The sequence below is a fragment of the Pinus tabuliformis genome, chromosome 7, assembly GCF_031772625.1.
Source record: "Pinus tabuliformis cultivar Carrire ecotype Pingquan chromosome 7, CPIR1, whole genome shotgun sequence".
Lineage (NCBI taxonomy): Eukaryota > Viridiplantae > Streptophyta > Pinopsida > Pinales > Pinaceae > Pinus > Pinus tabuliformis.
In genome coordinates, this window is record NC_142293.1 from 1976882673 (window position 1) to 1976897326 (window position 14654).

Sequence of the window (14654 nt, forward strand, 5' to 3'; positions counted from 1 at the left end):
CCATGAAATATTGAGCGACCAAAGTTGGTGTAAACGGGTGGGGTAGGGCACAGAAATGAGCATACTTCAAAATTCTGTCCACAACCACCATGATGACTGACTTGTTTCCTGACTTTGGAAGACCTGTAATGAAATCCATAGAAACCTCCGTCCAAATTGATGCTGGGATGGGCAACGGTTGTAATGTGCCTGGTGTGTTGACAGTCTCCCCTTTGTGGCATTGACAAACATCACATTCTGGTACGAAAGTAAGGATGTCCTTTTTCATGCCTGTCCAAAAAAATGATCTTCGGGTGCGAGCATATGTCTTCTGAAAGCCTAAATGTCCTGCAATGGGGGATGAGTGCAATTCTGCCAAAATGCGACTTTTGAGGGTGGATGTTGGTGCTATTACGACTCTGTCCCTATAGCGAAGAATCTCATCCTGCCACGAGTAGCCCTTGGTGGAATTTGGATCTACCTGTAATTGAGAAATGAGTTGGGAGAGCCCGGGATGTGAAAACCATTCCTTGCGAGCCTCTTCAATCCATTCTGGAATGGGGAGGGAAATTGCTAGCAGAGTACTTTCCTCCTCAAATTGGCGAGATAATGCATCTGCTACACTATTGTCTTTCCCTTTCTTGTAAATGATCTCATAAGCATATCCCAGCATTTTGGCGAGCCATTTATTTTGTTGTGGGGAGGATAGGTGTTGCTCCAAAAAATATTTAAGACTGTGATGATCTGTGCGGATTTGGAAACGTCGCCCCAATAAGTAAGGTCGCCAGGTCTTTACTGCATGTAAGATGGCCATCATTTCCTTCTCGTAGGTAGATTGTGTTAGACTCCGTCTCAACATGAGATAGATTCTTCTTCAAAACAGGGTTTTGAAGAAGAAATCATTTAATGTATTGATTTAAATTATGTAATTTATGCTCCAGCTCTTCAAGAGGCAGCAGCAACTTCAAAACTCCTATCCCTGCACAAACAAAAGAAACAAACATCATCAGCAATCATGTCCATTTGTTTGATCTGGTCTAGAATTTGTCTTCTGTTGTCATTTGGTTATACAGCTCTCCATACATTTGGTTGCTCAAATCTGGTTACTTAGCAAAGGAATTGCTGGAATGAAAGGCATACTTTAATCTCTTGATCTCTTGACAAGCATATGCCTGCGGCCTTGTTGCCTAACCTCTGCTGCAGACTTCTTGGCACATGGATTTACATATTTTGAGGTTTTTTGAGGCATACTTTAGTCCATCATTGGATGCAAGCTGTGCAAGCTGTAATGGCCAGCGACCTTGCAATTTCTCAATTCAGATTCCTGACAGAGCTCCTCCTTGTCCATGGAAGGTTGTCATATATTCGGATTTCAAAGGTGGTAATCTATTTCACTTTCTTTTGTGGGTATTCTGCTGCAAATTTTTATAATGATTGGTACCAAGCGTTGTACAATATCGTGTACAATATCCTTTTCATTTCACTCCCAGCATTAGCCATTGGAATTTTGGACCAGGATGTAAGTATCGCTGTTTCAAAACAGTCTCCTCAGTTGTACAAAGCCGGCATTGACAACTTATATTTCAGATGGCAACTATTAGCAAGAGGGCTGCTGTCAAGTGTTTTACAATCCTTCGTTATATTCTATCTTTCAATTTTAACTGGGTTTGATGGAAAATCCAATGGGAAAATTCTTGGCCAGTGGGATGTGGGGACACTGTCATCAATCTCCAACTTCTCATAGAACACAGCTACCTGACACACTGGCACTTCATCAGCATTTTTGGAAGCATTGTAATCTGGTTTTTATTTCTGCTTTTCTTTACCTCGATATACTCGTTTTGGGATGCTAAGGAAAACGTGTATGGGCAACTCATTGCCCCTTTTTCCACTTTAGATTTCTGGCTCATACTTTTGGGTGTTTCAGTGGCGGCCTTGGTATTTGATTTCGCTTTTGAAGGATTTCGAAGGATATTTATGCCGTATGATTATCAAATCATTCAGGACATGGAAAATTGATGCTGGAAAGTTGGTGTTACCTCAAAACGCGATGCTGAATCATACTAGTATTCTGGGTAGACACTATGACAGATGGTTACTGAGAGCCCAATCTATTAAATTATCTTCTGCAGCAAGCATCAAATACAGAGGCATTTATCGAAGTGACAAAAGGAGGTTAATTACTAATGCTACATCAAAGCCTGTCAATACTGATTCATATGCCGCTGATTCTTTGCCTATCAATGACAAACGTACCTTTGAGACGTTGTGGGATGTTTTCAATACATTTTACCGTTTTTGACGGCCTCACACAGTGATAGGCACAGTAATAGGAATAATTTCTGTTTCTCTTCTGGCTGTTCAAAATATGCTAGATCTTTCTCCAACGTTTTTCATTGGACTTTTGAAGGCCCTAATACCAGCTCTCTTTATGAATATTTATATCGTGGGTTTGAAACAAATATCTGACATTGCAATAGACAAGGTCAACAAGCCATATCTTCCGCTTGCTTCTGGTGAATTTTCTATTGGAGCTGCTGTGGTGCTTGTGACAGCCTTTGCTTTCATGAGTCATGGTATGGGTTTGATGTTTGGATCAACACCTTTGATTTTGGTTCTCTTCATAAGTTTTCTACTTGGAACTGCATATTCAATCAATCTGCCATTCTTAAGATGGAAACGATCTGCTTTGGCTGCTGCAAGTTGCATCTTATGTGTGAGGGCAGTCATAGTTCAAATTGCCTTTTACTTGCACATACAGAGTTCTGTTTACGGGAGACCTGCAACCTTGACCAAGCCTCTGATATTTGCTACAACTTTTATGTGCTTCTTCTCAGTTGTGATTGCTCTTTTTAAGGATATACCAGATGTGGATGGAGACAGAATCTTTGGCATTCAATATTTGACTGTCCGTCTGGGTCCGAAGCGGGTGTTTTGGCTCTGTATATATTTACTACTGGCTGCATACACTGTTGCTATGATTATGGCAGCTGAGGATTTCAAAGCAGCTCTACAGCCATGATTTCAAGATAAATAAGCTAGAATTTACAGATCTTTGTGATGCCATCTCCTTCAGGTTTGAGAAAGAGGTTGAGCCTTCGTGGTTTGAGAGATGTCCAAACTTTTACCATTCAGCGCCGTGTACGAGCAAGGCTTTTGATTACATTGTTATTTTCATGCTTTTGCTAAATGTGAAAACAGTTATCATTGAATCAACGTTAGATGTTGAAAACAATTCTGATTAGTATATTCGGCAACCATTTGAGTTCTGAGTTTTTATGTAATAACAGTGTTGCTTCTTGTCAACCTGGTGGTTGCATTCGTATTGGAGGCATTTTTTGCTGAAACAGAGTTTGTTGGCATTGATCTTTAATGAGATTTCAAAGCGCAGAAATTGATATGGCTTTCACGCTATATCAGGAGTCTAGTTGAGAGTTTGTTCTTTTCATTGAAAGCATTCGATGGTCAGTTAGAGAAATGAAGGCAGAAGCGCATGACAGTCTTAGTAGGCAAAGAACACAAGGCAATAAATCAGCATTCTTATGAGCAATTTGGGTATTTTTGGAGATCAAATCGAGAATATCTAGGCATGAAGTAAGTTGAAGATATACTTTCCAGATTTGAAGGAAACTTATAAGAGGACGATTGAACACCTAGCAGCAGAGATATATCAGATTAAAGATCAGCGGCTTCAACAAATTGAAATCTTCCAACTTTCCCTAAATCTAGTTTTATTTTTAGTTTATCATTTTTAGTTTGTTGATGTATTTGTGTGTCCCTAGAATTTTGTTAGCAGTTCAAAGGATTGAAATTGCAATTGTAAGGACAACTCAAACTCAACAATCGAATATTTCGAGGCATCAACAGGCAGCTGGCGATTTTCAGTTTTGATGAATCGGAGGCACTAGCAAATTTCACTCTATAATGCTAACACTTCCAGATTTTGGGGCAACATTTGGGCACGAATGGACACTTTTCAGCATGGATATCATCGACCAAGAGTAAATCCAGATTTAAAACAATTTGAATCTAACCTTCGACAAACCGAGCAATTTGATTTTTATTTTTGTAATTTTTAATATCGGTTTGTTTCCTAAAGTCGAGGGCAACCGAGAGACTATGTTGGCTTTTTAAGCCATAATTTGTAAAAAGGGTTAGAGTTAGAAGAGAGGAAGAGAGGAGAGTTTTTTCTGAGCGCTGGGAGCTGCTGGAGAAGCATAGAGCTTTGTAATGTACAGTTTTCTGCAGAGAATTTAATGGAATTTCACAGCTCTGTTTGCTGAGATTCATGTGGTATGTTGATTTAGCATAAGTTTTTCCCTTTGTCTCATATGTAATCAGTTATATTCCATTTCATTTCATGACCCTTTCAAGCTGAACAAATGAAGTGATTAGGTAGGAATTCATAGTATTATATGCTCCTCCTATAAGTTTGTTCGCATTCGATGTTTTCTACTGTTTAAGGAGGATTCAGAGTTATTGTCTGCCCTCCTTAACTCCTCACCAGTCTTGCCATCCCGTTTGAAACCAGATTTGGTGTTAAATTGCATGCCTACCTTGCCTCAGTTGACAACCTGTGTAGTCATTATATTTCTCTGTTTGAAACTGTGATTTTGCCCATGTAGCCCAGAAAAGCCCCGTCATTCCATTAAAAAACCCCCAAAAAAAAAATCATCAAATCCAAACCCCCTATCAATTTACTAGCCTAATATCTTTGATTCTAATTGGTCAGCCTAATTATATTATAAGATCTACCAAATCTGACCCGAGAGAGCCTTCTCATACCTCGTAGGGCTAGCTACGAGGTGAAATGGTTTGATGTAGCCTTGAAGGTTTACCTTTTCAGCCTGAGGTGAAATCTCAAGCGCTAACATATTGGCGACCATACTGGGGAGAACAAACTTGTTTATGGATTGATGTGTTATTTCATAAGTCTTAGACAGAGCCTGAAGTTACGCCAGAAGCCTTCGAAAACGCTCTTGTTTTACATCAGCGCAAGTAGATAAACGCTGCTTCAGTCTATCTCCGTGGGATTTGTGAACATAGCACTTCGATTGTATTTTACCCCAGTACATGTATCAAATTCAGATCTGATGCTGATGGTGGACAGCGATCAGATACATATGCAGGCTGAATCATTCACCTGGCGACTCCAACTTGATCCAGACATTCCAGTGCCTGTTGATATGTTCATGCAATGGTAGGGTATGTGGCAGACCCTGCACTTTGTGAAGTTCTAGATGGAGTTAGAGAGATGTTAGCAGGTATTGACATTAATGAAGAATTTTTCAGTATTTTCCTTCAATGTGTGAAATCTCCGAAGCTTCATCTTGAAGGCAAAATTAGATTTTATGAATTAGTGGTTGAAAGAGTTGAAAATGAGATTCAATATCTCGATGAGCAGATCTACTCTTATGATTTCCAAGACCCTAAAAAGTTTTTGGAAATCCTTCCTCCATCGAAACAAGCAATAACAGATTTGCCTATAGAAGTACACATCGACAATGTGCAGCTGGAAATATGCATTGTAGAGTTGGGGCAGCCAACAGAGGCCGGTGTCCGTGATCCTATTGCGGCCTACATGGACACATTTTTCAGCTTGATTGACCGATCGGGCTGTCTTCTCGGTGACCAGGCTCAGTATGTGCATGAAGGGCTGCCAGCAATTGCATTTGTGACTTCGTGGCAGCATTCTCAAGCGGCTTCATTGTCAGGTTTAATTGAGTGGTTAATATGGCATTTTAGCATTACCTGATCTATTGTTTGTACAGCAGATTAGAGTAGGTTTTGTACATAAATAAGCAGCTATAAGGGCAGCATCTTGTTTCAGTTGGCTTTTAGTTTGTTTGAGTTCAGTTTCAGTGTGAAAATAAGTCTTCAGCTGTGTTGATTTGTTGATGATGACTCCATTGCCCAATGGTGGAGGCACGGTCTGCTCCCCCAAAGTTCTGCGGTTCTTGGCACCTCCAGGAAGCTGCAGCTGCCATCCCAAGTGGAGCCAATGTTAGACTCCGTCTCAACATGAGATAGATTCTTCTTCAAAACAGGGTTTTGAAGAAGAAATCATTTAATGTATTGATTTAAATTATGTAATTTATGCTCCAGCTCTTCAAGAGGCAGCAGCAACTTCAAAACTCCTATCCCTGCACAAACAAAAGAAACAAACATCATCAGCAATCATGTCCATTTGTTTGATCTGGTCTAGAAGTTGTCTTCTGTTGTCATTTGGTTATACAGCTCTCCATACATTTGGTTGCTCAAATCTGGTTACTTAGCAAAGGAATTGCTGGAATGAAAGGCATACTTTAATCTCTTGATCTCTTGACAAGCATATGCCTGCGGCCTTGTTGCCTAACCTCTGCTGCAGACTTCTTGGCACATGGATTTACATATTTTGAGGTTTTTTGAGGCATACTTTAGTCCATCATTGGATGCAAGCTGTGCAAGCTGTAATGGCCAGCGACCTTGCAATTTCTCAATTCAGATTCCTGACAGAGCTCCTCCTTGTCCATGGAAGGTTGTCATATATTCGGATTTCAAAGGTGGTAATCTATTTCACTTTCTTTTGTGGGTATTCTGCTGCAAATTTTTATAATGATTGGTACCAAGCGTTGTACAATATCGTGTACAATATCCTTTTCATTTCACTCCCAGCATTAGCCATTGGAATTTTGGACCAGGATGTAAGTATCGCTGTTTCAAAACAGTCTCCTCAGTTGTACAAAGCCGGCATTGACAACTTATATTTCAGATGGCAACTATTAGCAAGAGGGCTGCTGTCAAGTGTTTTACAATCCTTCGTTATATTCTATCTTTCAATTTTAACTGGGTTTGATGGAAAATCCAATGGGAAAATTCTTGGCCAGTGGGATGTGGGGACACTGTCATCAATCTCCAACTTCTCATAGAACACAGCTACCTGACACACTGGCACTTCATCAGCATTTTTGGAAGCATTGTAATCTGGTTTTTATTTCTGCTTTTCTTTACCTCGATATACTCGTTTTGGGATGCTAAGGAAAACGTGTATGGGCAACTCATTGCCCCTTTTTCCACTTTAGATTTCTGGCTCATACTTTTGGGTGTTTCAGTGGCGGCCTTGGTATTTGATTTCGCTTTTGAAGGATTTCGAAGGATATTTATGCCGTATGATTATCAAATCATTCAGGACATGGAAAATTGATGCTGGAAAGTTGGTGTTACCTCAAAACGCGATGCTGAATCATACTAGTATTCTGGGTAGACACTATGACAAATGGTTACTGAGAGCCCAATCTATTAAATTATCTTCTGCAGCAAGCATCAAATATAGAGGCATTTATCGAAGTGACAAAAGGAGGTTAATTACTAATGCTACATCAAAGCCTGTCAATACTGATTCATATGCCGCTGATTCTTTGCCTATCAATGACAAACGTACCTTTGAGACGTTGTGGGATCTTTTCAATACATTTTAACGTTTTTGACGGCCTCACACAGTGATAGGCACAGTAATAGGAATAATTTCTGTTTCTCTTCTGGCTGTTCAAAATATGCTAGATCTTTCTCCAACGTTTTTCATTGGACTTTTGAAGGCCCTAATACCAGCTCTCTTTATGAATATTTATATCGTGGGTTTGAAACAAATATCTGATATTGCAATAGACAAGGTCAACAAGCCATATCTTCTGCTTGCTTCTGGTGAATTTTCTATTGGAGCTGCTGTGGTGCTTGTGACAGCCTTTGCTTTCATGAGTCATGGTATGGGTTTGATGTTTGGATCAACACCTTTGATTTTGGTTCTCTCCATAAGTTTTCTACTTGGAACTGCATATTCAATCAATCCGCCATTCTTAAGATGGAAACGATGTGCTTTGGCTGCTGCAAGTTGCATCTTATGTGTGAGGGCAGTCATAGTTCAAATTGCCTTTTACTTGCACATACAAAGTTCTGTTTACGGGAGACCTGCAACCTTGACCAAGCCTCTGATATTTGCTACAGCTTTTATGTGCTTCTTCTCAGTTGTGATTGCTCTTTTTAAGGATATACCAGATGTGGATGGAGACAGAATCTTTGGCATTCAATCTTTGACTGTCCGTCTGGGTCCGAAGCGGGTGTTTTGGCTCTGTATCTATTTACTACTGGCTGCATACACTGTTGCTATGATTATGGCAGCTGAGGATTTCAAAGCAGCTCTACAGCCATGATTTCAAGATAAATAAGCTAGAATTTACAGATCTTTGTGATGCCATCTCCTTCAGGTTTGAGAAAGAGGTTGAGCCTTCGTGGTTTGAGAGATGTCCAAACTTTTACCATTCAGCGCTGTGTACGAGCAAGGCTTTTGATTACATTGTGATTTTCATGCTTTTGCTAAATTTGAAAACAGTTATCATTGAATCAACATTAGATGTTGAAAACAATTCTGATTAGTATATTTGGCAACCATTTGAGTTCTGAGTTTTTATGTAATAACAGTGTTGCTTCTTGTCAACCTGGTGGTTGCACTCGTATTGGAGGCATTTTTTGCTGAAACAGAGTTTGTTGGCATTGATCTTTAATGAGATTTCAAAACGCAGAAATTGATATGGCATTCACGCTATATAAGGAGTCTAGTTGAGAGTTTGTTCTTTTCATAGAAAGCATTCGATGGTCAGTTAGAGAAATGGAGGCAGAAGCGCATGACAGTCTTAGTAGGCAAAGAACACAAGGCAATAAATCAGCATTCTTATGAGCAATTTGGGTATTTTTGGAGATCAAATCGAGAATATCTAGGCATGAAGTAAGTTGAAGATATACTTTCCAGATTTGAAGGAAACTTATAAGAGGACGATTGAACACCTAGCAGCAGAGATATATCAGATTAAAGATCAGCGGCTTCAACAAATTGAAATCTTCCAACTTTCCCTAAATCTAGTTTTATTTTTAGTTTATCATTTTTAGTTTGTTGATGTATTTGTGTGTCCCTAGAATTTTGTTAGCAGTTCAAAGGATTGAAATTGCAATTGTAAGGACAACTCAAACTCAACAATCGAATATTTCGAGGCATCAACAGGCAGCTGGCGATTTTCAGTTTTGATGAATCGGAGGCACTAGCAAATTTCACTCTATAATGCTAACACTTCCAGATTTTGGGGCAACATTTGGGCACGAATGGACACTTTTCAGCATGGATATCATCGACCAAGAGTAAATCCAGATTTAAAACGATTTGAATCTAACCTTCGACAAACCGAGCAATTTGATTTTTATTTTTGTAATTTTTAATATCGGTTTGTTTCCTAAAGTCGAGGGCAACCGAGAGACTATGTTGGCTTTTTAAGCCATAATTTGTAAAAGGGTTAGAGTTAGAAGAGAGTGAGTGAAGAGAGTAGAGTTTTTTCTGAGCGCTGGGAGCTGCTGGAGAAGCAGAGAGCTTTGTAATGTACAGTTTTCTGCAGAGAATTTAATGGAATTTCACAGCTCTGTTTGCTGAGATTCATGTGGTATGTTGATTTAGCATAAGTTTTTCCCTTTGTCTCATATGTAATCAGTTATATTCCATTTCATTTCATGACCCTTTCAAGCTGAACAAATGAAGTGATTAGGTAGGAATTCATAGTATTATATGCTCCTCCTATAAGTTTGTTCGCATTCGATGTTTTCTACTGTTTAAGGAGGATTCAGAGTTATTGTCTGCCCTCCTTAACTCCTCACCAGTCTTGCCATCCCGTTTGAAACCAGATTTGGTGTTAAATTGCATGCCTACCTTGCCTCAGTTGACAACCTGTGTAGTCATTATATTTCTCTGTTTGAAACTGTGATTTTGCCCATGTAGCCCAGAAAAGCCCCGTCATTCCATTAAAAAACCCCAAAAAAAAAAATCATCAAATCCAAACCCCCTATCAATTTACTAGCCTAATATCTTTGATTCTAATTGGTCAGCCTAATTATATTATAAGATCTATCAAATCTGACCCGAGAGAGCCTTCTCATACCTCGTAGGGCTAGCTACGAGGTGAAATGGTTTGATGTAGCCTTGAAGGTTTACCTTTTCAGCCTGAGGTGAAATCTCAAGCGCTAACAGATTGGCCTAGGGTCGCCCTTCCTGCATTAAGACCGCCCCAATACCTGTACCCGAAGCATCACATTCAATGACAAAAGATTTGGTGAAGTCAGGTAGTGCTAAGACTGGAGTGGAACACATGGCATTTTTGAGAGCTGTAAATTCTTGTTGTGCTTCCTCATTCCAGAAGAATGAATTTTTCTTCAGGAGTTGAGTGAGGGGCTTCACTATGCGACCATAGTTGTAGAGAAATTTACGATAATAGCCTGTGAAACCCAAAAATCCTCTCAAGCTCTTCAAGGTCTTAGGTTGGGGCCAATCCTGCAATGCCTGGATCTTTTTGGGGTCCACCTTGACACCTTCACGCCCCACAATGTGGCCCAAATACTCAACTTCTTCCATGCCAAACGAACACTTGGACACCTTGACAAATAATTTATGTTGGCGGAGCAGTTGCAAGAGTAGATCTACATGCTGAAGATGTGCAGCCCAAGTGCAACTATAGATGAGGATGTCATCGAAGAAGACAAGGACAAATTTCCTGAGATATGGTTTGAGAATGTGGTCCATAAGGCTCTGAAAAGTAGAGGGGGCATTACAAAGACCGAATGGCATGACCAGGAACTCATAATGGCCTTCATGAGTTCTAAAAGCAGTCTTTGGAATGTCGACTTCCTCCATGCGAATTTGGTGGTAGCCCGAGCGAAGATCCAGCTTAGTGAAGAATTGAGCCCCATTGAGTTCATCCAACAAATCTTCAACCACCGGAATGGGAAATTTATCTTTGACTGTCAACTTATTGAGGGCCCTGAAGTCTGGACACATCTGCCACTCCCCATCTTTCTTGAGCACCATGACCACCGGTGATGAATAAGGACTAATGTTGGGACGAATGACACCTGCTTCCAAAAGTTCCTTGATTATTTTTTCTATTTCATTATTTTGGGTGAACAGATATCTGTATGGGTGCACATTTGGGGGTTGGGCCCCTGGAACCAAGGTGATGCTATGATCATGTTCCCCTCTCGAGGGTGGAAGCTCATGAGTCTTGTCAAAGACCGGCAGATTGTTATTTAAAATCTGTTGCATCTCAGGATGAATCGGCAGAGACTTGGTTTCGACTGCCTGCATGGCATTAAGTTGAGCTATAACTCCATGATGGCCCCTTTTTAGAAATTTTTCCATCCTATGCGAGCTGATGATAGAGGGAGCTCCCGCCTAGAGTCCACAGAGGGTATGTGTGGAGTTGTTCTTCTTAACACTCATATATAACTCCTGGAAATCCATTGTGATTGGCCCAAGAGTGCGAAGCCATTCAGCGCTGAGGACAATGTCGCATCCTCCCATGTGTATGGAAAACATGTCGGTTTTCAACTGATAATCCCCCATTTGAAGTTTGACATTTTCACAGCCACCTTCACATTTCATTGTGCCCCCATCTGCAATTTGGACTTGGAAGTTAGAAACTGCTCGTGCAAAACAATGCACTGCTTCCACGACTTTTTGATGGATGAAATTATGTGTACTTCCACTATCAATCAAGACTACTACTGGGCAATGTTTAATAAAACCTCTGATTTTGAGAGTTTGAGGTGAAGAAATCCCTGCCAAAGCATGCAACGAAATAACTAGTTCGTCAGAGACATTGTCCTTTTGGTTGTCCTCTTCTAGCACCTCATGTTCCTCAAGTGGTGGATCTTCCTCTGATGAGCTGTAGTCAGTGGCATCAATTTGAAAAAATTTGAGCTCCTTGCATTTATGACCTGGGGAGTATTTTTCATCACAGTAGTAACATAATCCTTTCTTTCTTCTTTCGGCCATTTCTGCAGGTGACACCTTTTGGACCTTAAGTATTTGAGTCGTGTTGGGAGCCTGTGGGGAGTGACCTTTAGCGGAGAAAGTTGGGCGACTATACTGGGCTGCTAATGCACATTCCACGTTACGAGCTACCTTGCAAGCCTCCGTCCATGTGGGAGGGTGGTGTAGTAGGACTTGGGCTTTTATGGCTTCTTTAAGACCGCTGATAAAACATTCTGTGTAGAACACATCTGAGAGACCCCAAGTGCAGAAGGCTAAGGCTTCAAAGGTTGTAATATATTCATCCACTGTGCCAGTCTCTCGGAGCTTAGTAAGACAACCCAAAAAAGAAGATTCCTGGTCAAAGCGATCTGTAAGAGATTTTTTGAATTTGGTCCAAGCCCGAAAAGTTCCATTGCAACGTTGATGTCATTCCCACCATTGCCACCTTTCATTGTCCAAGTACATGCTCCCCACCATAAGCTGAGTCTCATCATCTAAGATGTTATTCAGATTGAAATACTGCTTCGGGGCGCTTATTGGTGATCTAGCCCATCAAAATCAGGACGACGAGCTGAGCACGGTCGTCAAATCCTCATGAATACTGCAGTCGCAAAATCCTCAAAATGTCAATGCTGCCAAAAGTCCTACGAAAATTATACCCCGGTATAGGAACCCCACACAACTACTCAAATCTGGTGGATCTGAGAGATCTGAATGGCGGATCGGATATCTCTGGGCGGTGGAATAGACTGTTGCTATGGATCTGATGGATCTAATAGATCAGAATGGTTGGTCTAGAACTGTGGGACTGATGTCTGCTGCTGTTGCACCTCTTTGCGCGCTGATCTGGCAGAGATGATGCGTGATCCCCAGATAGAAAAGGGAACTATGGTCTTGAGGAGTGTCAGGTGCTACAGATCGCAATATACATAAGGGTCTGACAGTAGTACTCGGCCCAATGTTTCAGGGCTCTAACTAAGGAGGATCAACCATACCCTTAGCCGTACAACCCGACTACCTTATCGTACAGGCGAGTAATCTCTCCGAGTGTTGTTCTCGGTGTACTGTAGCAGCAAGACAGCCGATGGTTTATCTATGGCGAGGTTGCAGAGGAGCTAAGGGGCTTCTGATATACCTAAAAGGTACTTGGAAGACAGTCCGTACGCGGTTCTGTCTAATGCACTACTACTCAAATGGGTACCCACAGGGGTTACAAGGGAGTCCAACAAGCGTGACCACCTCTTGTATTTCCTGCGTGCATGCCTCCCCAAATCCGCAAGTTTATGCGCTCAACGACAGATCCCGTGGTTTAAAGATGTCGGAACACGTCTCTAGCCAAAAAAAAAATTGCTAAAAATGGAGATCCCACTGGCCCTGGAAAGTGCTCTGATACCACTTGTTATGCTCTTAACCTGCAAAAAGATACCCAAATACAGAATATGCGAAGAAATATACCTTGAACATAGAATAATGAGAGACAACAGCAAATATTTTATTATTCAGAAAGCAATGTTCACTGGCCTCTTCGAGGGGGCAACCTCCAATAGAGTAGAGCTCGATACAAAAATAAGACATGATGCTCCTCGCAGGGAGTCTCTATCCTTTATATATGGCTCATACATGCAATACCACGGATCAATACCATGGGTTTTATTAATACCATCTATCGAATACTATGGCCCATTTGCAACTAACTGTGGTCCCGTCATTAATTGCGGGTTAAGCACTTACAATTATTAATATGGGCTTTATTGACTCTTGACTATGACTCAATCCCATTACATAAATAAGGGGGTTAGGGTGGGACCCTAACATGTTTCATGTGTTCAAAACTGTATGTACCTCCTCTTATCTTCCATAAACAATAAGGACTATTCCAAGTGCCAAACCCTTGCATGTCATTTCTAAATTGGAACCATATGTTCCAGTTAGACAGAGGAAAAATAAGAAAATTTAACAGCTTCAAGTGAAAAAAATATTTGAAAGTAGAGTTTTTTGTTACATAACAAACAATTAATACCTTATAATCTTCTCATGTTGGGTGTCATGTGCATATGCAATCATTGCACTAGCTTTTTCACTTGTAGTCTGAAACCAAAAAAACAACTCCACAGTCGAGATGTTATGCAATAAGGAAATGAAATCTTGTCTTCAACATAGATCTAAGATAACTATAGCACATAATGGTATACACTGGGGAACTAGTCTCAAATACAAAAAAATTATCAATGAAGTTGTAATGCTAATTACAAATTACATAGTATTGCAAAAATAAGAAGCAGACTATAACATATTAAATAACCTTTCAATTGAATTTACATAATTATATTCTAACACACCATAAAGTGTCATCAATAAGAGACTAACCTGACGATGGGACCATGAAAGGGCCAAGACATCATCCAAATTCATTCAAAATAATAGACTGACTTTTCTAAAAGCAAGAACACACTTTCCACCAACAAAGCACAATCCATTACCGAGCACTTTGCACCAAATGTGGCCTTTCCTCTTTTCATTTTATCTACAAGATTTTCAATATTTAAGGAAAGCAATTACGGTTAACCATTGACTATAAAATATGGCATTGGAGGTACTATCATCTAGTTTATTGGTACATGCAAAAAAATTGCGGTCAGATTCTATCACCTGCCGCACATAAATAATGTGGTCCTAACCAACACTAGTAACATAATGACCATCCACGCTGAAATTCATCGTCCAAATAGAACCATGATGACCTTGGATTTATTGATGCATGTAAAGTGTTGTTAGTTCGTTGCAAGACTTGTTATATTGATGCACTTTCATCTGTTGTGGCATATATAGGAGAATATCACGACTATCATTGGTT

The 14654-nt window shown here is 40.3% G+C and overlaps 2 pseudogenes; both read left to right on the forward strand.

The window, feature by feature from the left end:
- The first annotated feature begins 1963 nt into the window (after positions 1–1963).
- On the forward strand, positions 1964–3001 carry LOC149256393 (putative homogentisate phytyltransferase 1, chloroplastic pseudogene; annotated as a pseudogene).
- A 3430-nt stretch (positions 3002–6431) lies between these two features.
- Positions 6432–13668, forward strand: LOC149256394 (putative homogentisate phytyltransferase 1, chloroplastic pseudogene; annotated as a pseudogene).
- The last annotated feature ends 986 nt before the right edge of the window (positions 13669–14654 follow it).